This window comes from Protopterus annectens, chromosome 7.part0 (genome assembly GCF_019279795.1).
Source record: "Protopterus annectens isolate FY-2018-M chromosome 7.part0, PAN1.0, whole genome shotgun sequence".
Lineage (NCBI taxonomy): Eukaryota > Metazoa > Chordata > Ceratodontiformes > Protopteridae > Protopterus > Protopterus annectens.
In genome coordinates, this window is record NC_056739.1 from 22,836,301 (window position 1) to 22,863,258 (window position 26,958).

The window sequence follows — 26,958 nt, forward strand, 5'->3', positions numbered from 1 at the left end:
TAAAGAGAACTATATGTTGAGCTTTAAAAATGTAACCACAGTACACTCTGCTGGAAGAAAGCTGATAAGTCGAGCATTGTATGACTGTTTGATCTCAAGCTCAGAGACAGGATGTCTGGGCCTGGAAATTATTTCTATTGTCTAGATTTAAGAGATAATTACTAAGGTTTTACATGTATAATGTCTTTTATTGCTGTGTCTTCCTGGCCAGGTGCAGCTTACTAAGAAATGTAAATTTGTAGTTTCTGTGAGGCTGGCAGAGGCGCCGGAAACTGTTGAAGACTGGGGGGGGGGGGGGGGTGAAAGGGGCACTTAGTGATCTAAAAGGGGAATTTTTTAAAACTATTTACTACCACAACATAGGTTCACCTGGAGGACATTTTAAGCTTAATCAATTTCCTTTTGGTGCTTGAATTAACATTTCCTGATTGGTTTTACCTATCCCATGGCTGAAAATTGTATATTAGCCCTAGTGAGAATAAATGTGATCATACTATAGATAATTTAAGGGGGGCCATGTATGGCAAGCAGCATTTAGGAACTGCCTCTATCCATTACTGGCACGAGGGGGAAATCCTGGGGTATATTTTCTGTTACCCATCCTTAGATCCAAGTTGCATTTGAATATGGACAGGGATGAGCTTTGTTTTACTTGAATGGATAATATGTTCTGGAACAGTGGTAGCCTCTGTGATATATATCCATCTTTCCGCAACATTCAGTTTAGATACCTGGACTGAGTATTTCTGATGCCATTTGACTTGTTGATGTTCAGTAGGTTCATCTGTATTCAGTTAGAGGATGCCTTGTATGCCAGACATGTCACCCCTAAGCACTCTGTTGGATACTGAGTATAGTGGTAAATCTTTGAGGTGGTCCATGCAAGACCTATTGTTTAGGACCTGTATCCCTTTAGCAAGGTATCTATGTGGGTATTACAGTTGTTGCATGGGTCTGGACAGATGCATGCCAAAGTGGGCATTATACAAAATGATTGACTTAATGAGGGCTTTGTAAAGGGGGACAATAACATCTCTAGATCTAGTCACAATCAATTTGTTTTTAAGCTGTGCAATATAGAAAGGCTTTCTTATGACTCTGGGCAAATGTTGGTCAAAAGTTAGGTCACTGTACACACAAGTTCCCAAATGCCAAACAACTGGGTTAGTTCTCAGGGGCATTGTCAATTTGGCAGTTCCCTGGATTAGATGATTTCCCGAAGGATATGATAATGTATTTCTTGGAGTTTAGTTTCAATTCATAATTCTGGCACCAGTTACTGTCTGGGACAAATCTTCCTGCATGACGGTTAAGTCATTTGGGGATTCAATAACTGCTCTTAGTTTGCAGTCATCTCAAACTTAGTCGGCCAAACCCCTGTGGTATTTCCTTTTACTTTTGAGATGTATATGCCAAACAGAGAAAGTGACTGGTCTCTTTCCCTGTTTTGATCTCCTGAATCCTGTGAGCAAGCATACATGTTTGTGTTCTTTGACTCACCTTCTTGGTTGTATTAACCTGATTGTATTAAATTATATTCCTTGTATAATACAGCACCACTTGCTAGAATGTATTTTAAATTTGTAGTTTGGAACAGTCTTCTAGTAAGTGAACCAATAATGAAAAAAACTACCCATTTCAGAAAATTTCAACCATAAAAGGCCACTCAAACTTCTGTCATTACAATCCAGCAATATCAGTAAATATGCAAAATCTCTGCAGAAGTAAGTCATCTAAATACTTCAACATTGAAGGTGTCTGTAACTAATGAAGAGGTTGCTGCTAGCAAACACCTTTAAATTTCATTGTTTCATCTACACATAAAGTGCCTGTTGCCCTTGAAGAATAAACTGCCTATGCGACATTAAAAAATGATAAGTTAGTAATTTTGCAATGGGGAATGGATGGTAAACTGATGGCAGGTTCATAGTTACTAGGTAACTCCACCAAAGGAGAACATTCATAGGACTGCAGCATCCACTGCCTTTAAAGTACAACACAGTACAGTATCAGCGATCCATGTGGATACTATGGAAGTAGAACCCACAGCCTTCTGCATCACAAGCTAGTACATTACCTGTTGTGCTACTAACAACACAAACAACTTAGCATAAGTAGCACTAAACTTCTCTTCCCCCAAAGCTCTCAGATCCTTGTAAAATCCACCTTACACTCAACTAAATCTCTCAACTTCGTAGCACAAGAAATTTGGAAAAAGCCACAATTTATTGGGGGGGGGGGGGCAAAGGCTCAAAACCAGGGACACAATTTAAATATTGCTTGTATAATCTTAGAAAGTTGCTAAAATAAAGTGCTTTGTGTTACCATGTGTTTCCTGAAAGATAGGAAGACTGAAACTTAAAGAGCTATCATTATTTAGTGAATTCAGTTGTCACTGATTTGCCAGAAAACCACAAATTTTAAGAGGAACAAACTAAAAGTATGAACCAAATATTCTGTGAAAATCTGGACAGTTGAGAGCTATGGACTCAAATCCCTGAATCACAAGGGGTGGTATGGGTAGGGAATTCAGGCTCTTGCTCCTTGTACCTAAGGCACAGGGCTTGAGCCTGAGTAACACTAACCACTAGGTATACCTAACTGGGGCATTTTACACACACACACACACACACACACACACACACACACACACACACACACACACACACACACACACACTCATGCAAATCCCTACTGTCCTGACTCTGGCAGCACCAACGGAACAGTTGCAGCATAACGTCTGTAACACAGAGCAATAAGAGATTAATAACAGCTAGTTTTGTTAGTTTAACTTCCGTGTGAATCCACGTTAGCGTGCAAACTCCACTTCATTATTTTTTCTGGACAGGTCTTGGAGCTGTAAAAGTGTAGTGGGGGGGCTCCCTCTGGCTCTATGGTTCCAGCACCCATGGATCCTGGGAAACTAAATCAGAACTGTTAACAATGATGTAATCTGAAATGACTCAGCAGTACTGTTATCAATTTAAAACTTTTCCAGAGAGAAAGAGAAAGCATTTTGTATTTTATCTGAACCTGAACACATCAGCTCACCAGCACTCTACCTTTGCTCTAAGTAATAAGTAAGATATTTATTTAGAACAGTGATTTCTCTTAGAGATAGACAGAAATAGCCAGATTAGTCTAGCTGTTTTCTATTTATGTCAGACTATTCTACAGTATTATTTTAAAGCATTTCCCTGTGATCTCTGAAATCTGTAATGTCATTGTGTTGAAGTAATAAGCACTGTCTTGGTTTTTATTATTAAATATTTTTAAACCTTTCAACTGTGGCTGTTTTGTGCAGAGATAATTTAAGCTCTAGAGTACTTGCATGTATTTAGTGATGCTGTACTAAGCCACTCCAAAAGCTTTAGCCCTGGGTCACACTTACTATTTGGATAACAGTAATATTATGCAGTGAAATTGGTCACCCTTTGGGAAGGGTCTTATTAGTAGCTGATAAGAGTAGTTGGTGGCAGTGATTACTACCTTATAGCTTGGCAGGAGGGGGCATAGCTAAAGAACCTTTGCCAGCCTTCCCCAGGAGTGTCTGTTTGTTTGTATATAAAAAGGGTGTGTGTGTGTGTGTGTGTGTGTGTGTGTGTGTGTGTGTGTGTGTGTGTGTGTGTGTGTCTGCTACTTGGGCAGGGACACGAAGCATTCGTTGGACAGAGAGGGTAGTGGCAGTTTTGGCTTGAATACTTGGCTGGGATCTGAACCCTATAGCTGTGCCAGTGGAGAGTCTTATTGGGGATCTGGAGAAAGAGGGAGAAACCAGCCCCAGACTGACTGTGATCTCTGTGTGCTCTTAAGGGAAATTGTACTTTACTGTGTGTGTACTTGTCATCCTCCCACTGTGTACGCCCCTCACTGGTGCTAGTGATGAGGATTGAGACTCCTTGATTACTGGGCCAGTGCACGGGCATCACAGCTGGCTTGGACATCCTCTAGGATAAGTTAGGATATGCAGCTTTAGTATGGGTAATTAGACATCTTACTTAGTGTACTGTTATTTCTGTGCTCTCTAAGAGAGCTGAGGTAGTGAGAGTACATGGCTCGACATTTAAGTCTCTTCTACTTACTTTTTTAATAACTGGTTCTTATTACATTTTACCTTAATATACAAAGTAACAAAGTAGTAACAACATTTTATGTACATATTTGATAAAGAAACCAGACTCTGGTATTGTGGTCAGTGTGGGTAGTTAGGACACAAACTAACATTCTCATACTTGACTGACTTCTCAACCTAACATAGCACATGAATTGATACTGAATTTGGGATAGGATATCTTTTCATAAACTGGAAAGTGTTTTGAAAGTTTCACGGAATTAAGAAGCTTCTTTAAATATTTCCTGTCAGTATGACAGACTAATATTGTAAGCTTATTTTAGTAATAAAAACGACATGATTTGAATAATTAAACCTCTTTCTTTTAAACTAAATTGGAATATTTTTGAATAAACAAAGGTCATGGTGGGTGGCAGTGACTAACATTATTCCTTAATGCAAGATGTTTTCTGGTTCTTTTCTTGACTGGAGTGTATCTTGTACATAGTCACACCACATCCTTCCTCTGTTTTTGTGAATTTTCTCCATGTACTCCATCTGACACATTCCAGAGATACAGTAGGTTCTATTACCCATTGGCTAACTATTGGTGAGATCTGAGGTTTTGGTCTTTAATTCCCCAGAATATGACATTCTGCTAAAGAAGTGGATTGAATTTGAGTGATTTAGTCTATCTTGATAGGAATGCAAGATGGAAGGGCACATTTCCTTGTGGGAATTGCAGTGTTTGAAGAAAATATATCCATATTATTGGAATACCTGAAAAGGAAAGGCAGGACATTTTGGCTTATGTCCAGAACAAGTTGATTGTATGTCAGTCATATTAATATTGAACGAGCTTTCAGACTTTTAATATGTTTCAGCTGTGACATCAGGGGAATTATGACATTTATTTAAAACTTTTAAAGGAGCAGATTTTTCCATTTTCTAGTATACAGACAATTCATACAAAGTGCTACTCAAAGCTGTTATAAAAGGGCACATTTCTTGGCTTCTGTGAGAAATAGCCCAGAAAGAAAATGAAGGCAGTGCTTGACTGCAAATTGTGGAGACAGCTAAAGGGCAAGCCTTTAATAGATTGAAAGATTATAGGAGGTCTGTAAGTCGAGATGAGTTTTCTGTGTTTATAGTGTGTGTGTGACTCTGTGACAAAATGCACTGCACAGAACAGCAAAGCAAGTCAAACGAAATGCCGAGGTATGTGTTAATGGATGTTCAACTTGTGTTTAAGGTGTTGATATTGAATGACATTTTATAAGTTTAATAATAAATAAATATAACAAATATACTATATATATATATCTATATATATATATATATATATATATATATATATATATATATATATATATATATATGTGTGTGTGTGTGTGTGTATGCATGCGGGCGCACAAAATATTTTTAGTTCTTAAGGAACTTATGTTTACCTTACTGATAATTTGGGATGCAGATTAAATACATGTTTATCACATGATCACACTCAGAGTAATTTAAGATGCAAATATTCCAAATAGTTAATTTTGAAGAGAGCTGGGGAGGCCACACATCTCCTGAGGCAAGTTTTCAGTTTCAGATATTTGCCTGTGGCAAGGTTATCATATTTTGTTGCTATAACTGGTGTATTATCAAACATACTGAGTAGATTTTTGTCTGCTAGTCTGGTTAAATGTAATACTCTTTTATTAGGTAGTTATTTGTGTTTTCTTGTGTTAATGGACATTATTAAATTGGGTTCAGATGTCATTATAGTTGCAAATGTTTAGTGTTAATTATTTCAGAATTTCAGACAAACTGCCTTGTGTACTAGGTCTCTATTTTTACAAAGGCAGATATCTTTATAGCTGTGGGATGCATTTTAAGTAGAATATACTTGTCCTGTAATACTACATATACTGTGTTTTATTACTCTGTATAAAGCTGTATAATACTACATATACTGTGTTTTATTACTCTGTATAAAGCTGTATGCATTTACTGTCATGTGGAGCTTTTCTCCTTGGGCATCCGCTGAAAATGGGCTACTTGTTCAGACAGACTTTCCTAGTAAACAAATGTCAAATAAATAAATAAAATATAAATGTATTGCCCAAACCAGCTAAGAAAACTGCAGTAATGTGTTATTTCAGAGAGGCAGAACCTTAGATTGTTGCTTTGGAAGACAGTAACTTGGATGAATATATGAATTATAATTTGATAAAAAGATATTGGTTATAGGGTAGCCTTGTCCTGTGATGGTGCAAGAAAGAGTAGTGAAATTGACTGCCATACAGTGCCCTTTGATTTTGAAAGCTATATTAACAGACAATCAGGGATGCTAGATATGAAAGAAGGGCAACATTGGCTTATTGACTTTATAATGTATATTGTTTATTTACCCCAGTTACTACAAGGAAAGATTTTAAGTTGGGTGATGAGAGATGTCATTGTTTTTTCAAGAAAGTTTAAGTTTATATTTAAGTGATTGAAATACAATAACTGGTAGTCAAGGCAACATATCAAACCAGGCATATCAATATAAAGATTAAGGAGATGTATTGCTTAAAGAGATGAGTTTAGTTTTTGTTTATAATACAAAATTCTGAGACTATACAGTATACATTTTACTCTAAACTAATGTCTTTTGGCTTTTCCCGGATAGGGGTCACCACAGTGGAACTCCGGTCCTCTAATAATTGGCAGTGGATTTTTACGGTGTCGAGTTGCCAGCCCAATGCCCAACCTTCAAAGAAGGCACAGCCATTCACGCATGTATAAATGAAGAGCCAGATTTGATGAGCGTTATGTAACTATACAATGTGTATTTAGTAAAAGCTGTGAAAATTTATCCTACAGTAATTTGTGTATGCCCCATAAAGAATATCAATTTTGGCATTTTCAGCAGGCTATTTTAGATGACACATTTGTTGATTTGTGCAAAACTGTTATGTAGCATATGATAGTTTAAATGGATCAGAGCCAACATAATTCATAGAATGGAATTTCTTTAACAGGAAAGTGAACCTTGATGTAAGAGAGTTTACTGCTAAGAAAAGGATAAGAAGATTTGAGAAGCAAAACAAAGAAGAGTTGAAAGAGTTGTGAAATAAATGTTGTGCTAGAGAACTGGAGCCACAGGCGTAGTAGAAAGGGTGGAAGAGGAGACTGAAAATGTATTAGAAATAAAACTTTGTGTGGGACTCTGAATAGTCAATGTTTATAACTCACCTGACTATCAGCAAGCGTTAGCAATTAGACTGAGAAACCGAGATCGAATGAATTACTTTTAATAGAAAACTTAGGGCAGCAGCAGAAACATCTTATGAATATTAACATTTTATATAAGACACAATAGTTAGGCTAAGACTGAGAATGAGATTCAAGAATATTCCGTTGCTCAGAGCTGTCAAACATGATTGGGGAGCAAGAGGTAACAATGATGAAAGCAGCAAGCGAGGAAGACTTAGTGGAGATGTTACAAGGGCAAGCAAGGGACAAAACTCAAAATTACGGAGCAATCATGAAAAGAAACTAACAAGCGTTTCATGAAATTGTTTAAAAATGTTTTCTAGACTGGTGAAATTCCCTCATTTTAGAAGACTGATGTAAATTATATCAAAGGATTGTAAGCCTGCATCAGTACTAAATCATGATTATAAGTTTTAGCATTTATAGTACCAAGAATGAATAGGTTCATAGGATGATAATAGGCTATTGGCCTGGAGGCCCTTATAAGCCTAGCCAAGAATTTCACCCATGTTTCCGCAAAGTCAGCACCTGTTTTCCCTGGCCAGCAGGGACACAGGTGGAATCCCAGGGGTATATTTTCTGTTTCCCATCCAGTCATCCAGGTTCCTCTTAAAGAGGACTAATGAGGTACTCTGCTTGACATGGCAAGGAAGTCTATTCCACAGATTCTGGATTCATTGGGACACAAATCTATCCCACCAACAAGTTCTATTAATGTCACAGACCAGGTTGAGACCTTGTGTGTGTCTGAGATGGTCTTGTATGCCAGACACAGGTCACCTCTGAGCAGTCTGTACGAGACTGAGTAGAGAGACAAGGCTTTATAGGATAAGTGTTTGAGACCCTGTATTTTCCTGGTCAGGAACCTCTTTGGTCTCTCCAACTGCTGCATGTGCTTGGCAAGGTACATGGCGAAGGGGGCATTGTGCTCGATAATGGGTCTGATAAGGGAGGAGTACAGGGATGTTATGACCTCCTTGTTCCCGGATGAAATACCCTTACTTATGAAGTGGGCCATGTAGAAAGCATTCCATACAACGGAGGCAACATGGTGGTCAAAAGTCAGGTTGCTATCAACCTGGGTGCCCAAGTCCCTCACGACTGGTTGCGTGCTTAGTATGTTGTTATTAATGTGATAATTAGTGGGGATACCATTTTCCCCAAGGGGAATAATGATGTATTTCTTGGTATTCAGTTTGAGGCCATGTTTCTGGCACCAATCATTAGTTTGGTTAAGGCCCTCTTGGAGAATGTTCACATAACTAGGAGAATTTGACAGTACCCAGCTTGCAGTCATCTGCAGACTTGGTCAGCCACAGACCACTGGTTTTGGCTTGCACCTCAGAAAAGTATATCCCAAACAGTAGAGGCCCCAAGACTGATCCTTGGGGTATGCGGCTTGTTACAGGTCTACTACTAGTGGTGGCTTCCCCTATTTTGACTGCGTGGGTTCTATCACTGAGCCGGTTAGCTACCCATCTGGTAACATATGGGTTGATGCCTAGCTGGGAGTGTTTATCTGTTTTTGCCTGAGTGGGGAATAGTGTCAAAGGCTTTGGCTAGGCACTGTCTTGCCCTCTTCCATGGCTTTGGTGACTGTTTCAAAGAAGGCGACCAAGTTTAACAGACATGCCCTCCCTTTGAAAAAACCAAACTGTGTGGGATCAAGCATTTGGAGGTTGCCAATGTCCTTGTTTATAAAGTCAATGAGAATGCGTTCCATGGCCTTGCAGATCAGGCTAGTTAGGCTGAATGGCCTATAATTGCCTGGGTCAGTGGACGCTCCACCTTTGTACGGAGGGATAACAGTGGCTGTCCTCTATTCTGCTGGGATGAAACCGGATCACAAGCTTGGTTGAATAGGGTCCCTAGTGGTGCTGAGAACTCTTGCCTGAGTTCATGTAGGACATAGCCAAGGATGTTGTTGGGTCCCATGGAGGCTGTATTTTTTGCCTTTCAGAGGGCATTAATAACCAGCTCCCTGGTGATGAGGGAAGGGGGGCAGGTGTTGGGGATGTCCTGGTTTATTGATGTGGGGGCAGGGGTATGAAGTTTTCACTGAACTTGTCTGCCAGCAGGTTGGCTATATCAATGGTATTTGTGTATGTGGTATTCTTGACCACCAATTCAGAGCAGATTTGGGAGTTATCTTTGAGATTGCAGATGTATGTGAAGAAGGCCTTGTGATTCTCTTTACTGGATGTGGCCAATTTGGACTCAAAGTTAGCCTTAGAGGATTTCACCAGTACTCTTATTTGCTTGTTCAGACAAAGGAGAGATTGCTTCTAACTTCACACCTGCTCCTCCTTGGTCCTGAACAGCAATTTTTTTCCTTTTATTATAGAGTTTGTTTATTGCTGCTGTCCACCAGATAAATTTACTCTTCCTTGAGGAAGATGATTTGATGCTGTCAGGTATTGCTAAGTCCATGCAGCTATATAGGTGATCATATAGTTTTTTGGTGTAAGCTTGGACATCAGTGCTTGATTCAACTGAAGGGATGGTGGCTGTGAAGCTGCTTATACCAGCTCTCAGGAGGTTGTATCAGCTTTGGAAATGTTTTTTTATTTGGCTCTGGCAAAGGGGAGGTCAGGGGAAATGGTAACTTTGAAACTGATTGCTTTATGGTTAGATCTTACCAAGGAGGATGACACTGTAGGGGTGCTACAGTGGCTACTCATGTTGGTTAGTACCAGGTCCAGGATATTTTCACCTCTTGTGGGGGTGTCAACCAGCTGTTCCAATGCATTGGCATTGACGAAGTCGAGGAATCTCTGGGCATTCGTTTTTTAGCTAGAATAGGTCTTCCGCTCTATGGTTGGGTAATTAAAGTCACCCAGGATCAGGGTAGAGGGTTGAAGCTAAATGGATTCAAGTAAGTCCAGATATGTGGAGTGGGCCTCCTGAGTCATGGTTGGGGGGGGTCTGTTGCTAGCTATGATTTGAATAGGTGTTTTGCCAATAGTTAACTGCACCTGGAGTGTCTCCTGTTCATCATACTGTTTAACCAGCCTGAAAGTGTGTATGTCTTTGATAAATATTGAAACTCCACCTCTTTTGGCTTTGTAGCCCTCTGTTTGGAGTCTAAAAATATGGTAGGACAAGTAACCTGGTAAGGCTGGCATGCTCTCCGCAGCTTTGAACCAGGTTTCAGTGACTGCACAAATGTCAGCATCTTCCAGGGTGAGGAATGCTAGCAATGAGTGCAGTTTCATATTAAGGCTCCTAATGTTTAGCAGCATGACCTTTAAATTTTGTTTAGAAGAATTTTTCACATTGCTAATTTTGTCCTCGTGACTTTGCCTAAAAAAGGCACTATGGGGGAGGCAAGAGCCTTTGCCAGAAGCCTGAAGCCCAGGGGAGACAGATGAATGCCATCTCTGGCAAAGCATTGTGGTCTGTCAGTCATGTCCTCCAAGGCTGTCAGGTACTGGATCCCCTTGGAATGATACCAGAAACTAAGCCATTTGTTAAAGTCAATCATTTTCTGTTTGTACTGAGGCATCATTCTGGGGGGGACGGTATGATGTTGCTTAAGGCTAGGGACACACCTGCCTGGGACACATATTTAGTGAGTTCAATCATGTCTTTCTTGATATAGTCCAGAGAGGTACATCTCAAGTCATTCACACCAACATGGACCACGACAGAGTCATAACAGTACCTGTTGTTGAGAGACTTGAGTGCGTGAATGATACGGTGGATTCTAGTCTGATATGATCCTCATTGGGATGGAAATAACCTGTGTGGCTTTGGAAGTCCAACTTTTGACAAAATGTTAACGATTCGGAGTGCTGACAAAGTTTTCAGAGGTGAAGCAGAAAGATTAACAGTGAATGCAGATGCACAGAAGGCATTTGATGAGGCTGATTGATTTTATTTACCCTGGGTAGTTGTGGAGTCAGGTTTTACATATTACTTTATCGTACTTAATGTGACCATTTAAGTGACTACAGCTAGCTTGAAAAATTCAATCAGCAGTACCTTCCATTTCAAGCTGCCAAACGAAATGAGGGAAAGGGTGCATGTTGTCCTGTGTTTTTAAAAGGAAATAAAACAAAGACAATAGCAGTAACAAAGACAGTTCTGCCGTCTCACTCTCTAAAGCAGGAATATGATTGCTTATGGCAGATGGCTCATACTTAATGTCTACAAGTTTGGCTTGGGAATATCCTTGAAGATTTGGTTACTTTAAATGTATAAATAATTGAAGAAAATATTTAAAAGGTAATTGCTGTTGATGTGATTTGTTGCAGATTAGATCAGGGGTGTAAGCACTGCATTTTTGCTCATCCCCTACTATTATATGAATTTAAAAGCTTTGCAACTGATATCTCTGCTAACATTTTGGAAGCAGCAAAGAATGGTATGGGATTATGCTGGTGATAATGGCAAAAACCTGGTAGCTTGGAATAAACTGACATGTTCAAAAGAGGTGGAAGATCTTAATATTCCTGAATTATGTTTGTATTATGAAGCTGCACAATTGAAAATAATCCCTGTGGTTCAGTAGGATTAACAGTGGGCAGCAAATCATAACATGTTCATTTTTCCAACACTATTAGCCTTTTTAATTCTTAGGCCACCTTCTCGTAGTTTCCCTCTAGTGGGAGCCATAACAATGAGTGTGGTCCATGTGGTAGAACTGCTTACTAATGCAGCAATCTGGGGTGGGGACTTTAAATAGCCATATGATTTCCTCAGGAAATGCTAGTGTCTCTTGATGTACACTGCTCAGTGAATTGAAGAATTGCTCAGGTTTGTAAATTACCCACTATTGGAGGAAATAGTCAATGCCTTCAAAAGAATGTAGTCATCCATTCACTCCCATGGAAGCAGTCATTGTGCAGGTAAGTTCTGTGAAAATGTGGGGTTAGGGGATATTTGTGCCTCTGTGGGTGTGGACAGGTGTGTTCATGTCTGTACAGGTATGAATGAAACTGGATGAATGCATGTGCCTATCTGCATGAATGCACTAGGTGGCTTAGGTAGGGACTCGAGCCTGGATGTGTATGCGTGTGTGCCTGTGTGTGTGTGTGTGTGTGTGTGTGTGTGTGTGTGTGTGTGTGTGTGTGTGTGTGTGTGTGTTTTCTTTGGAACACGCATGTGGATGAATAGATGAGTGTTTCAGTAAATGTGATAGACTGTGGCCTGCTTGCATATTCATAAGTGGATCTGTATGTGTCTTTGTGAGCATACAGGGATACCTTTGCCATTGTGATACATTGGCCAACATGGAAAAAACACTTTTAGCTCAGACAGTGCTAGTGTTAAACTAGAGCTATTCAGAGATATGTTAATGAGACAATAATGAAACTTTCCTCACTGTGGCCATAGCTGTCTTTGGCATTTTCTCACCATTGCCTAAAACTGACCTACATGCAGGAGGTAATTTGAGAGGTAAAGATCTTTCTGAATTCCAGGCTGTGTAGTTGTTGTGTATGAATAAATAATAAAGACTTAATTGGTATATGAGAGGTATGGGTTTGACTGACTTGTTAGTGTTAACCACCTCAAGTAGCATTAGTGCAGGTAAAACACAAGTAACTTGTAGTAAAAGGTTTGATAAGTCAGGTATGCAGGGCACTAAGACATTTGGACAACAAGACAATGGTTAGCAAGCATGGGGACCTAAATTACCTTGTTAAATGAAGTACATGCTAAAGTGTGGACTTAGATTGCTCAGCAGTCCAGAAACGTTTTGTCTGAAGTCTCTAGACAAACATTTTATAAGCTTCAAAGGTTCAAAAAAGATCGTTTCAAATTTTAATTGTCGTTGTTAATGAAAAGAAGAGGTTGTTAACATGGTTAGATCATACGTTTTTATCATGTGCTACTACAGATAACCTTAGGGAAGAATGGCACAATTTAATGAGTATTGCAGAAAGATGCAACATTTACCAAAATAATGTTGTTTAGAGCTTAATTATGATTTGTTGATGCCGGTAGCTAAGGTGTAACAAAGAAACAGAAGTCATTGCGTATCCCATTTCTATATTAATAAACAGATCCATCAATGGAAAAACTGTCCCTGAAATCTGGAAAATATCTCATATTATCCCACTACATAAAGGAGGAAACTCTAATGATTTCTCTAACTATCGTCCCATAGCTTTACTATCCCCTATTGCCAAAATGATGGAAAAATGTATCCATAAACAACTCCTTAATCATCTTCTCCAACACAACCTACTTGCCAACTGTCAGCATGGTTTCAGACCTTCACACAGTACTACCACTGCACTGCTCTCTTTCACTAACACCATCAACTCTAACCGCAACAAAAGCAGTCTCTCTTCTGCACTATTCATAGACTTATCCAAAGCCTTTGACATGGTGAATCACCAACTACTCTTGCACATTCTCTTCACTCTCTGACTTGATCCCCACAGCATAACTTGGTTTAAATATTACCTTGAAAACTGCCAACAAGCAGTACTCTGGAAAGATTCACTATCTGACCACCTTCTTATCTCTCTAGGTGTGCCACAAGGCTCCATCTTAGGACCACTTCTATTTTCCATCTTTATCAATGACCTCCAATCAGCTATCCCTCATACTACCTGTATTCAATATGCAGATGACTCCACTATAATCTGCACAGCTACCTCTCAAACTGAACTTCAGACTCTTACCCAAAAAGCCTTTAACACAGTAGAACAATGGTTCTCACAACACTGCCTCCTACTCAACCCCAAGAAAACTAAGCTAATACTCTTTTCACCAACACGAAATCACATCCCCCTAAATTTCACTATTACTTCCAATAACAGGACTAGTATTTCTCCAGACACCACCACAAAATTATTAGGAATTACTATAGACAATAACCTTAATTTTGAAAATCACATTAACACTACCATAAAATCTGTGAACAAAAAAATAGGTAGCTTATACAGAATCAAACCCTTTCTTACTCCTGCCACTAGAATTACCCTAGCCAGAACTCATCTGATCTCTACTTTACTTTATGTATGCCCTATTTATACCAATCTCTCAAAAAAAAATCTCAATAAACTAGTTATATGCTACAATAACATTGCTAGATTTGCTACCGGATCCCCATTCAGGACACATCATTGCCTTAATCTTAGACAACTAGGTTGGCTTGAACTTCCCAATCAGATTCAACTACAACAACTTATAATAGCTCACAAAACCCTGTACCAACCCACAAAACCCCCCAATACTCAATAGCCTTATTACCCCTTATTATAACCTTAAACATCTACGGTCTTCTAAAAAACTTTTGATCAACACCACTAGACCCAATAACTCTGCAGAAGACTGCTTGTTCTCCAACTCAGTAGGAAAAGTATGGAATAAATTACCCTCAGACATCTCATCTCTGACTTCTCTCCCTCTGTTCAAATAAAATCTCAAAAAGTATCTCAATAAAAAATGGTTATGCCCCTGCACTAACCCAGGCTAACCCTGTTTTTTCCTTCCCTGTCATCCTTCCTTCCCCCTGAACCCAATTACATCCAATAACTAAGTAGGGGACTCCCAGCTGCTCAACTTTCCACTATGATTTGGAATAAAAGACCCACTGCCTACTTACCCTAATGTCTCTCCCTTTCCTTCATAAGAGTATCCATGCCTCTCTTTCATAACAGTAACTATTCTACTTCCTCTATGAAAATAATCTAATCCTTAAACTCTACCTATACTATCCCTGATACCTTTCCTATCTTTCCTTCATCTCTGTTCACATTTATTATCATTTCATTTAATATGTTTTTATAATGAGGATTGTGCTAAGCACATCACACAGTAACTGATTTTCTATATTTCACATGTGTGTAAAGAGTACTCTGTTATGAACATCACATAGCCTGTTACTTTTACTCACTTAAAAAGTAATCAAAAAAAAAAAATTTTTTTTCCTGTTTCCATTACATCTGCATTTATTTTTATTGTTACACTTTATTAATTGATGTACTAATAATTTGGAGCTTTTCTCCCCGGGCCTCTACTGAAAATGGACATATATCCAGCTAGACTAGCCCGGTCAACAAATGTAAAATAAAAAAATAAAATTAATAAATAAATAAGTCAAAACTGACTCCAACAGTGCATTATTTTATTGAAATAATTGTTGTATTAGATTAAAAGGGCAGACTTAATTCCATAAAGATTTCATGGAATTAATATGATGCAAAAGTATAAGGATGTATTTGATAAAATTGACATATATTTAATTTATTAGATAACGACAAATGAACAATATCACATGGGGGTTGCATCTGGATACACTAAAATAATTTGTGGATTTGTAGGTTTCTGTATGTAAACCATCTACTGTATAAATGTTAGCAGCACCATTTTCAAAAACATTTTAGCATGGGCATGCATTGAAAAGTGAGTATCCATTGGCAGACATGCTGAAATTGCTGAGAAAGGAACCTTGATAGAAGAGTAAAAAAGACCACTGGATAACTCTTAACAAATATTTCAAAACCACAGAAACACTAGCCTTAAAAGGGTCATGGTTCCTTGTCTTGACATCAACTAGAAAATCTTTTCCATTTGCTAATATATAATTTCCTAGTAGCCTTTTTCTGTCTCCTTTAACACCTGCTACATGTCCTCTAAAATTCTATATTCCAGGCAGTTACTTGAGGTTGCTTCAAGTTGGGATGCATGAAAAAAACTCTATCCTGTGTGAATATTTCCAGTCTGTTACGAAGTTTGTAGTAATTGCCCTTGGGTATTTCCAAAAGGATGGGGAACCACTATTACCTGGACCGTAAGGGAATCACCACAATGATCTTAGGAATGTTCTTCTGAATCTGCAGAATGACTCTGAATATCAGTAGAAAAGGATGAAAAGCATGTAGGAAAATTCCTCTCCAAGGATAAGAAAATGCATCTTTTTTCCAGGTTTACCTGCATGGAGTCATGTAAACCTGGAAAAAAGATGCATTTTCTTATCCTTGGAGAGGAATTTTCCTACATGCTTTTCCACCTTTTCTACTGATATTCAGAGTCATTCTGCAGATTCAGAAGAACTTTCCTAAGATCATTGTGGTGATTCCCTTACGGTCCAGGAAATAGTGGTTCGCCATCCTTTTGGAAATATCCACCTGCATGGAGTCATGAACTGAGGTGGTGGTGCTGTGGTAGCGTTGTCACCTCACAGTAAGACGCTGTCCAGTTCAATTCTCAGCTAAAGCGTCTTCTGCGTGGAGACATGTGTGAATGGGTGTACCTTCATTGAAGGTTGTGCGTCAGGGCTGGCAACTCGGGACGTAAAAATCAACTGCCAATCATTAGCGGACCGGAGTTCCGCTGTGGCAACCCCTAACCAGGAAAAGCCGAAAGACACACACACACACACACACACACACACACACACACACACACACACACACACACACACCTGCATGGAGTCATGAAGCAAATGTTTTGCCAATTGATTGTTATGAATGGAGGCTAATAGATCTACCTTATGAGATCCCCACAGCTGTATCATTTCCTGCAAGTCTTACCAATTTATTTTACATCCATGAGGGTCTATTCTGCTCAACTTAACTGCCACAGCATTTTGATCTGACTGCATGTAAGATACTTGTAGAGTAAGATTGTGCTGAAAAGCTATATCGCAGGCTACCATGGCTAGTCTGCACATAGGGTAAAACCTGGTTCTCCCCTATTTATGTACCACATTACTGTGTGTTTGTCTGTAACCATTGTAATAGACCTGGAACCCATTGACTGACAGAGTTGAGAGCATTTATTACTGGCAGCATCTCTTTTTTTTTTTTGTGTTCTGTCTGTTTTTTTTTACAAAGACCCTGCACTTTTTCTCCCATAGACATGCTCCTCAAGCAAAGTCTGATGTGTCTGTAGTTACAGTCTGTGCTTAAGTTGGAATAGAAAATAGGAGACCTGGATTTAGATAACATGGAATAACAATTTTCACAAATTCCCAAACAGGAATTTGAATTATGGGATGTTGATGTTGGGACCATACTGATTTTGGGTACTATTTGGTTTGAGTGGAAAAAGTCAGGAACAAATCTAGATATAGTTCTACATTGTCCTTTGGAAGAAAAGCTCTTTGAACCGAGATCTAGGAGATACCACAGAAAAACAATCCTGTGAGGCATCATCAAGCAAGACTTTTGGATGTTCTTATGAAATCCCAGTCTGTGAAAGAGATATCTTACCCAAGTGAGGGATTCCTGACCCTTTGAAAAAGATTCTGCAAAGGTAAGCAAGCCATTTAAAGAGGAAAAATGTGAACACCATGCAATCTGCCATCACTGCCACTAGACATTTTGAGTTATCCCCTACTCCAATGGTTTTCACAAAGGGTAAAGCAAGAGCCACAATTCTGACCCAGACACAGAAAGCCTTAAATATTTGAAATCTGGTACTATAGGAATGTGCTAAGCATCTTTTAAATCTAGGGTTACTAAAAACTTAAATGGGAAATAACATGACACAGGTCATAAAGGGATAGCATTTTTAAACTTTAGACCTTTTACAAACTGGTTTAGAAAGGAAAGATCAAGGACTGGTCTTCATGAGACATCTTTATATGGTAGCAGACATTTTGTTAAATAAAACTTTCTCCTTTCTGGGAAGGAGGAACAGTTTCTATCACTTCCTGAGTTAGGAAATGTTGAATGCCAGGAGGGAAAAAAGGAGTTTGATCTGGCAGATGTAGGGGGAATCCACTGATGAGAAGGGAGAGCTTCCCACCACCATCTCTATCCATTTAATCACTTTCAGAAGTCATTTGCATGAGACTATCCATTACCAAAGAGAGAAATGGAGAGCTAGATTTTGGGGAATAAGAGACTTGCAAGGGCGAGTTCTCAGGATACTGAGACTTATGGCAAAATTCTGCAGATAGTTATTCAAACTTGTTGAACTGTCCTTGTTTCTTGGGGGCTCCTTGCTTTTTGAAGCCCCCTTATAACTGTTTTTTTATCAGTAGGTTGTTGTGTCTGCTTATTTTTCTTTTTGTTAAATGTAACAGAAGTAGCTGTAAAACACTTGACAAATTTGGAAAAGGAAGGCTGAAACGTTTGAGAAACTCCTGAATCACCTTCCATCTCTGATAATGTTTTTTAAAGTTTTCTGCAGTAGATGGTCCAAATACAACCTCTCTATCTAATGGAGAATTTAAAATGCCAGCTTTAATATCTTCAGGAAGGTTTTGTGTATGCAACCAGGCAAACCTTTTCTTAACAGATCCAGTATCAGCCACTCTTGAAGTGGCATCAGCTGAATCACAAACACACTTCAAGGAGTGTTCGGTCACTTAAAACATGATAGCAGCATGATTAAACAAAGATATTTTCCTCCGAAGGAGAAGAAGCTGTAATGTTCCACATATTCTCACAAGAAGCAATCATAAACTTTAATGTGATGAACGTCTAACCTTTACGGACAGGATTCAAGATTCTAGGCACAGAACACCGTAAGAATAAAACAACAACTTGCTGCCCAGTGCTGAAGCTTCAACATAATTTATGCATTTCTGGAGCACTTTGCTTTCTGAAAGTTACTAGCTCAAGCTGTGCTTTCTTTCGTTTCCATCTGCTTAGTCATATCACCATAAGTCAATCCGCTGTGGAAGTCTGGACTTCCAGTGATATTAAAGGGGTGCCTTTTCAGTCAGCAACTGTATTTTTTTATTAAGGCTTGGAGGAAGCTACAGGGTCATCTATGTCCCTGCCTCAGTCTCCTGTGAATCTTGAATAACTAGGCCAATTAAATCAAATGGGTGATCTCCATTTTTAACTTGCCCCAAGGTCTGGCATTCTTATTATTAACTTCATCCTCTTCTCCTCTAAACTCATATAATCTGCATGGGGTTTGTTACGGGTCTGGGCCCCTCATGAACACCCCTTTGCTATTTGGTTAAACAGGATAAATGATTTAGGACTTGCTTAAAAGTGAGCAGAAGACAAACGAGAATCAGTTTCTGGATTATGCTGATCCCCTCTGCATTGCTGGATTGCTATTTCTGGATTCAGGCAGAAACAAATCTGCATGTTGTCTCCTCTTCTGTTAGTTGTGTGTCATATGTCTAAGCATCTGAACTGCACAGACATTGTTTTTTCATGCTAGTATTTTTAAAGTGTCCATTTTAGTCAGTTGGAAATAAAGAATGTTGTCTTCTATTTGTCTAGGTACAGGTGGATATTAACTCCTGATGAAGGGATCTTATTAATCTGACAGCTCTAGTAGCTATACTAAAAGAACTATTTTGGTCCACTAAATGGAAAAGTATCACCTCTGTGTTCATGTTTTCTTACCTAGGGATCTCCATGCTCCTTCTCCTCTTTCACTTGCCCATGTTTCTATGCATCTCCTACATCAGTACTTAGCATTTAGCATTACTGACCCTATAAAATGGAAGCTGTCCCTAGCACAGCCCTGGTCTTTTCACCACCATCATCCTGGTGGCTTCAAACTATTGTTAAGTCATACATTACTTTAAGAATGAAGACAGATACAGTTTTTTTCTCTCTTTCAGTGGCTTTTATTAACTAACAGTACACACGTGCAGGAGCCTCATGGAAAGCACCAGGGAGACTCCCAGAACAAAGAAATAAACAAGCTTATATACTGGTGATATTGCTGACAGTACAAAAATATAAAACTGAACCAATTAGATCATCATAAAGGGCAATTAACCAATTAAAGGTTTACCCGTAAGCATAAGACAATAGAACCCATGGGCATAACAAGAATCAGTATAAATAACAACAGACTTGTCTTTAGCTAGTTTACATGCAATAGTAACAGACTTGTCTTTAGCTAGTTTACATGTAGCATGTAATGCTATTAATTCCATGATGAATACTTCAAGTAGGTAATCAACTGACTTACTTGCACATTGTTTTGGTTTTGAAAAGACAAGCAACCAAGAATTTTTGGATAAAATTTTTTAAACAGGATTCAGCAGCAAATAAATAATAAATAAGGAGAGGAAAAGGTAAAACAATTTCAAGCACACAATTATGTGGAGCAGCCCACTGGCCTCGTGGTAAAATTATGTGGTTCGGTTGAGGTTGGGGCAGCGTTTTATTTGTAAGCAGGGGTTTTTATAAGCGTTTCATTTGTGTAATTAGGGATTTTTTTCATTAATTTATTTCATATTTAGTAAGGCATGCATTTGAAAGATCATGGTGTTTTGTTTTTGGTGTAGGCTGCTTGAACAGTGTGTGGAGCTAGTGCTAGTACATGTAGCAGGTCGGGTAAATTACAGCTGCCATGTCTACCTCGTAAGCAAGCAGAAGCAGCCAAAGTAATTCAATAAGCACTACCAGAACAGGCAATTTTAATTTCTTGAGTGTGTTGCTGGGTTAACTAGAACTGAACGAGACGGTAGTTGTATCTCTTGTAATAAAGTGCATTTTTCTTGAAAATAAAGTCGGGGATTCTACATACCCCTGGGGCAATCGGGTCCAAGTATACTGTTGCCCTTTGTAGGTAAAAGCAAACAAATATTGACTATCAAAATGTACTGGGATAGAGAAAAAAGCTGATGAAATATCTATTACTGTAAAACATTTAGCTGTAGGTGGGATACAGCTTAAAATAGTAGCTGTGTTTGGCACAATTGGGAAGACAGGCATAACTGCTTTGTTAACTTCCCGTAAATCCTGTACAAATCTGTAAGCTTGTTTACCAGGTTTCTTTACTGGTAATATTGGAGTATTACACGGGCTTGTGGTGGGTACTATTATCCATTGTTGTGTTAGTGCAGAAATAACAGGGGCTATACCAGATAGCTTCAGCCATCAGAGAGTACTGTGGTACTCGCGGCAACTTTGCTCCAGGTTTTAGAGTTATTTTTACAGGGATAGCTGAAGTCATAAATCCTACATCATTATCATGAGTTGTCCACAAGTAAGAGGGTAGGGAGTGTAAATCTTTATTTCTGTTAGAATCTGGCTGAATACACATCGGTTGTAATGTAATGGTATCATCTAAGGCTGCTAAAGTAGTGTCCTGTTGATCTGAAGGTACTTGGAGATAAACTCCATCAGCTGTACAAAAAATGGTGGCCCCCATTTTGCACAGCAAGTCTCTTTCTAATAAATTTAAAGGCGCTGAGGGTCCTACCAAAAAGGCATGATTATCCTGCAGCGGTCCCAAAGTTATTGAGACTGGGACGGTTTTAGAATACTCAATAGGTATACCGGAGACACCTACTCTTTTAGTTACTTTATTAGAAAGTGGAATATTCATGGCCGTTCTGCTAGTTAGCATAGATTTAGTCGCTTTGGTATCAATCAAAAATGGATATGGTTTATTTTTAACCAGTAACATAACATGTGGCCTGTCCTGATTCACAGGAAGGAAGGGGTACAACTGCTGTTGTTTCTGTTCAGGGAACCTTTATTGTGGTTGCTGTCAAGGGTTTGGCGTCTAGTTAGAATTTCATTGTTGTGGCACCTCAGTGTATGGTGCAGGTTGTTTAGCCAAATATGGACACTTATTTTTCTAATGGCCTATTTGGCCACAATTGAAACATTCATTATGATTACTTGGATTCTGGGGTTGGGTCGGTTGCATACCTTGATAGTTTTGTTTATTCTGAGTAGCTGGACTGTGACCTCTACCCCTCCCCCTTTTCTGCCCTCGTCCTCTACCTCGGTGACCGGGTTGGCCCAAAGCATTACACATTTGAATTTGTGCTTGTACTAATTTTTCCTGTAAATCCTTTTTTTCTTTAGCCAAATGGTCAGATAGGTATTGTACTTGTTGAACTAACTCATGCAGGCCCAGACTAGGCCAATTCAAACATACTTTTTTTAATTTATCTCTTACTTGAGGGCGTAACACATCCACAAAAGCAGCTGACAGCCCGTTCTGTGCTGGCCCTTCGGTGGGCTCTGGGTATCCGGAATATGCCTCAAAGGCATCAGTAAGTCGTTGTAAGTATTCATCTATATGTTTGTCTTTTCTCTGTATGACTGACTTAATCTTAGACCAATTTGGGGTAGGTGGCACTATGACGATGATAGCATCAACTATTCATTGTCTGACTGCTTTAAAACCGTTTTCCCCTTGTGTGTTATGTTTTGGTATTGGGCTGGGGACATTAGCATGATCCCAGATATGTTTCATCAGATCAGCTGGAACAGCATATTGGAGGACAGCTTTAACTTTTGTTTATAGTAGGATTTTGTAAGCATATGTGTCCAGCTAATACGCGTTGAAACTTTGCTGCGTTATTAGGAATGGGCGGAAGTGATTTAGTAATAGCTTGAAAATCAACTGCCGACCACGTCTTAGGTACGACTACAGTAGCCGGTTGTTCCGCATCTGTGGCATGTGCTGGATTTGGAACCTCCCTCAGTGGAAATACTCCTGCTTCGTCTGATGAGCTCGTGCTCGAATCAGAAGTAGAGCTTTGATGAGATTTATCCGGACTAATGTAACCATCCTTGTCATTAATCACAATTGGGCATTGCTTATAATATTTACCCTTGTGTGAATATACAGTTTTCCTGTTTTGAGGTATTTTCAGCTGACTGGACCTAGGGTCAAAAAGCATTTGTACTTATCTTTTGTGCTGTTTCTTTATCTTAAAGCGGGTTACTTTAGGGGATAATTTGCCTGTGTCTATTTGGTCAGGTTGTTCTATAGCCAGGCGGCTAGACTGGCCTCTTATCCCTTGATCTTCCCATCTGTGCTCAGGAATGATTTGCTCGTCCCTCCCTCCGCCGGCCTTTACTCTGTATTGTAGAACTAACAGTTCCATCCTGTAGTTGTGAAGGTTGATATTGCGGTGGAGGAGCCGTAGGGCGTGGGGGGAACCATGGATTATTATCTTCAGATGATTCAGATATCTGTAATTTATTTAATTCTTGTACCGGATATAATTCCTTAAAGGGTGGTTCTTTTAAACATTTACCATTAGCTATATCTAGATTCTTAGTAGTTTGTCGCAGTTCCTTTATCTGCTCTTTTAACTTTTGTTGACTATCCTTAAGACTACTAACAACCAAATCTTTTTTTCATTCTTTAGCCTCACACATCCAATCATTAAAAGCTGCCCAGCACAGCCCTGGTATTTTTCTTTTTTTTTCTTTTTTTCGTAAATTAGTCAGAACATCTTTATTAAAACTACCATTTTCCAGAAAAGCAAGATCGCCGTCATCCTTAGTAAGGGAGATCCACTGATCTAAAAGCATACAACTGTCCTGGGACACCCAATAAAACATATAACCAGCTGGTGTACCTTTTTCTGGCTCATTTATTTTTCCCGCACTCACTCCCATTTTCACTCAGTACCCCACTATCACTCGATAAGCTATACCTGTTTACCACAGGTCTAACTAAGGCGTTATGAAAATGTCTTGTTATCCCACTCTCATAAAAGAAGCTATACTTGTTTAACACAGGCTTAGCTAAGGCATTATAAAAACATCTTATTACCCCACTCTCATACAAGAAGCTATACCTGTTTAACACAGGTTTAGCTAAGGCGTTATAAAAACATCTTATTACCCCACTCTCATACAAGAAGCTATACCTGTTTAACACAGGTTTAGCTAAGGCATTATAAAAACGTCTTATTACCCCACTCTTATTCCTCCTTTTACACGTATGACACCAGTATTTTCCGTATTAACTCCACTTTCATACTGCGTATTCAAAGCAGAAAAGAAATGCATGCCACTTACCTTAAAACGACTGAAGGAGAGAAATCATAACTTTGTCAGATAAAATAAAAAAGTTTTGTTCATAAAACTTTAGAAGACAGACAGGGACAGAAAAATGAAAGAATACTACAGAAACAGAAAAATCTGTTGTGGGCCCTTTTAGCAGTATTTCGTTCAGTTCTCGACTGCTACAGCTTGCTCTTAATTCAGATCCGAGTCACGGCACCAATTGTTATGTCATACATTACTTTAAGAATGAAGACAGATACAGTTTTTTCTCTCTTTCAGTGGCTTTTATTAACTAACAGTACACACGTGCGGGAGCCTCATGGAAAGCACCAGGGAGACTCCCAGAACAAAGGAATAAACAAGCTTATATACTGGTGATATTGCTGACAGTACAAAAATATAAAACTGAACCAATTAGATCATCATAAAGGGCAATTAACCAATCAAAGGTTTACCCGTAAGCATAAGACAATACACATCATCATATTTCCAGGCAGAAGAGAGAATCGGATACACTTCCATAAAAGGCACATTTCCTGCTTTCAGGCAGACTCTAGTTTGTTCAGTATTTTTCCATTATTCGCAGTTCAGAGTTCACAGTACTCAGTACATCTCAGTTTATACAAACTGTCACATACTCAATTCCCTTGAAACACATGCTTTGGCTGTTCATATTCTACACTATTCTCTCTTACTCTCTATTGCTCCTTGTATTTTAATTTGTAGCTCTATCTTTCATCAGTGTTCTGCCTGACAGAATATGTAGTATTTTTTTTGACAAAGCTTTCTCCAAACCCCTTATCTAGGTATCTGCCTGCTAGCTCCCTAGTCCTGCTTATTATATTACAATATCAGCTGCCTGATCTGATTCTGACAAGTCACCACAAGATATGACACATTGGTTACCACCTCCAAAATCTGTCATTCTAACTGCTGAGGCTAGTTTTTTACTTTACATTTCTCCATCTTATTTCCATTTATGTCTGTCATTTCTATTTTGTAGCTACAGTACAATTATGTACCTGCATCAGCTCAGTTTGATTTTATGAGCTAACTCAATACCAGTATCCATTTCCCTGCTCTGCATGGAGAAATTACACTGCCATTGGCCCTTGCTTCTGTTTTAAAATAACTTTCCATAAAGAGAAGCATTACTAAATTGTATACATGGGTTCATAGGTGCATACTAGGTTAATAGTATACGTCGGTTCATAGGTGTATACTAGGTGAATAGTATACATCAATTCATAGGTGTATACTAGGTGAATAGTATACATCAGTTCATAGGTGTATACTAGGTGAATAGTATACATCAGTTTGTAGGTGAATAGTATACGTCGGTTCATAGGTGTACATTAAGTGAATAGTATGCATTGGTTTATATGTGTATACTAGGTGAATAGTATACGTCAGTTCATAGGTGTATACTAGGTGAACAAATGCAAGAGCTTTTTTAAGCATAGCCATGCTTCCCAAATGTATCCAACTAGTTTTACTGTGCTAGAGGTTATTTTAAAAGGTATATATAAGCTTGGGCCATGGGTGGTCAAGCATTAACAGGCTGCCTCTGTCCATTAGAGAAATAGGTGCAAGACCAGGGATGAATTTCTGATTTCCCATCCACTGGTCCTTGTACCATCCTAATACGATTAGGAGTCATCTTTACTTTACATGGATGGGAAGCCTGTTCCAGAGAAGGGATAATCTCTGAGCCACACAACTGTCCCCCAGCATATTCTGTTTGTCACAAGAAATGTTTAAGTCTCTGGATTGGGTGCTATTTGCTTTGCAGATATGCTAAAACCCATCAGGACAGTATCCAAGGATGCCTTATATGCCAGACATAGATTCCTCCTCAGTAGTCTGTAGGAGACAGAATATAGGGATATGGCTTTGAGGGGATCTGCATAGGACATGCTACCATCTCACTGTATTGTTTTTTATGAGGAATCTGTGTGGGCATTCCATTTGTTTTATGTGCCTGGTCAAACTGAATAGGGTGTTCTTCTCAGTGATGGGTCTGCATCTGGGTCTGGTGATGGCCAAATACAACTGAACAATGAATTCCTTGCAACTAGATGCCATGCCCTTGCTTATAAATTGACACTATAGAATGATTTCCTCACTACTTAGACACATGTTGATCAAAAGCCAAGTTACTGTCTTCATACATCCCCAAATCCCTGACTACTGGGTCTGCCCTTAGGGGTGTGTTATCAATGAGGTATTTCCTGGGGTAGCCAACTTCCCAAAAGATACTATTATGCATTTCTTGGCACTGAGTTTTAAACCATGGCTCTGGCAACAGTTATTTGTTTGTTAGCCATTCCTGGAGGATATTGGTGTCATGTGGGAATTCTATGATCCTAGTTTGCAATCATCTGAAAACTTTGTCAGCCAGAAGCCTTGATGTTGGCCTTGATGGGTCTATATTAGATCATCAAAATAGCTGAATTTTGAATGATCTAATATTGAACCAAATATCTTAAATGCTGAAAACAGTGAAGCTGCACAAAACCAAATTCTTTCCTAGGGAACGAATTTGGTTGGCCGTTGTTGTGGCTTCGCTGTTTTCAGCAATGCGGTGGAAAGTTACCGGTTGGGTTAAGGTAAGTGTGTGATTGTTCAGTCATTCGGGTTAGGGTGCAGGTTGGGTGAGTTAGGGTTAGGGCCACGGGTCAGGTAAGTGTGCGACTGTGATGGATGTTAGGGTTAGGGGCAGGTTAAGTGAGTTAGGGTTAGGGTGTGGATGAAGTGAGTGTGTGATAGTGAGAATTTGGGGTTAGGGGCAGGTTAAGTGAGTTAGGGTTAGGGCGTGGGTGAGGTGAGTGTGCGATAGCGACAGACCTTAGGTTTAGGGTCTGGGTTAAGGTAAGTGGATAGATAGTAGTATATGTGCAGTGCAGTGTAGGGTTAGATGTAGCTTTTAAGTGTATGTGTGTGGATTGCTGCTTTTTTGTGTGCTTGTGGTGTGTGTGTGTGTGTGTGTGTGTGTGTGTGTGTGTGTGTGTG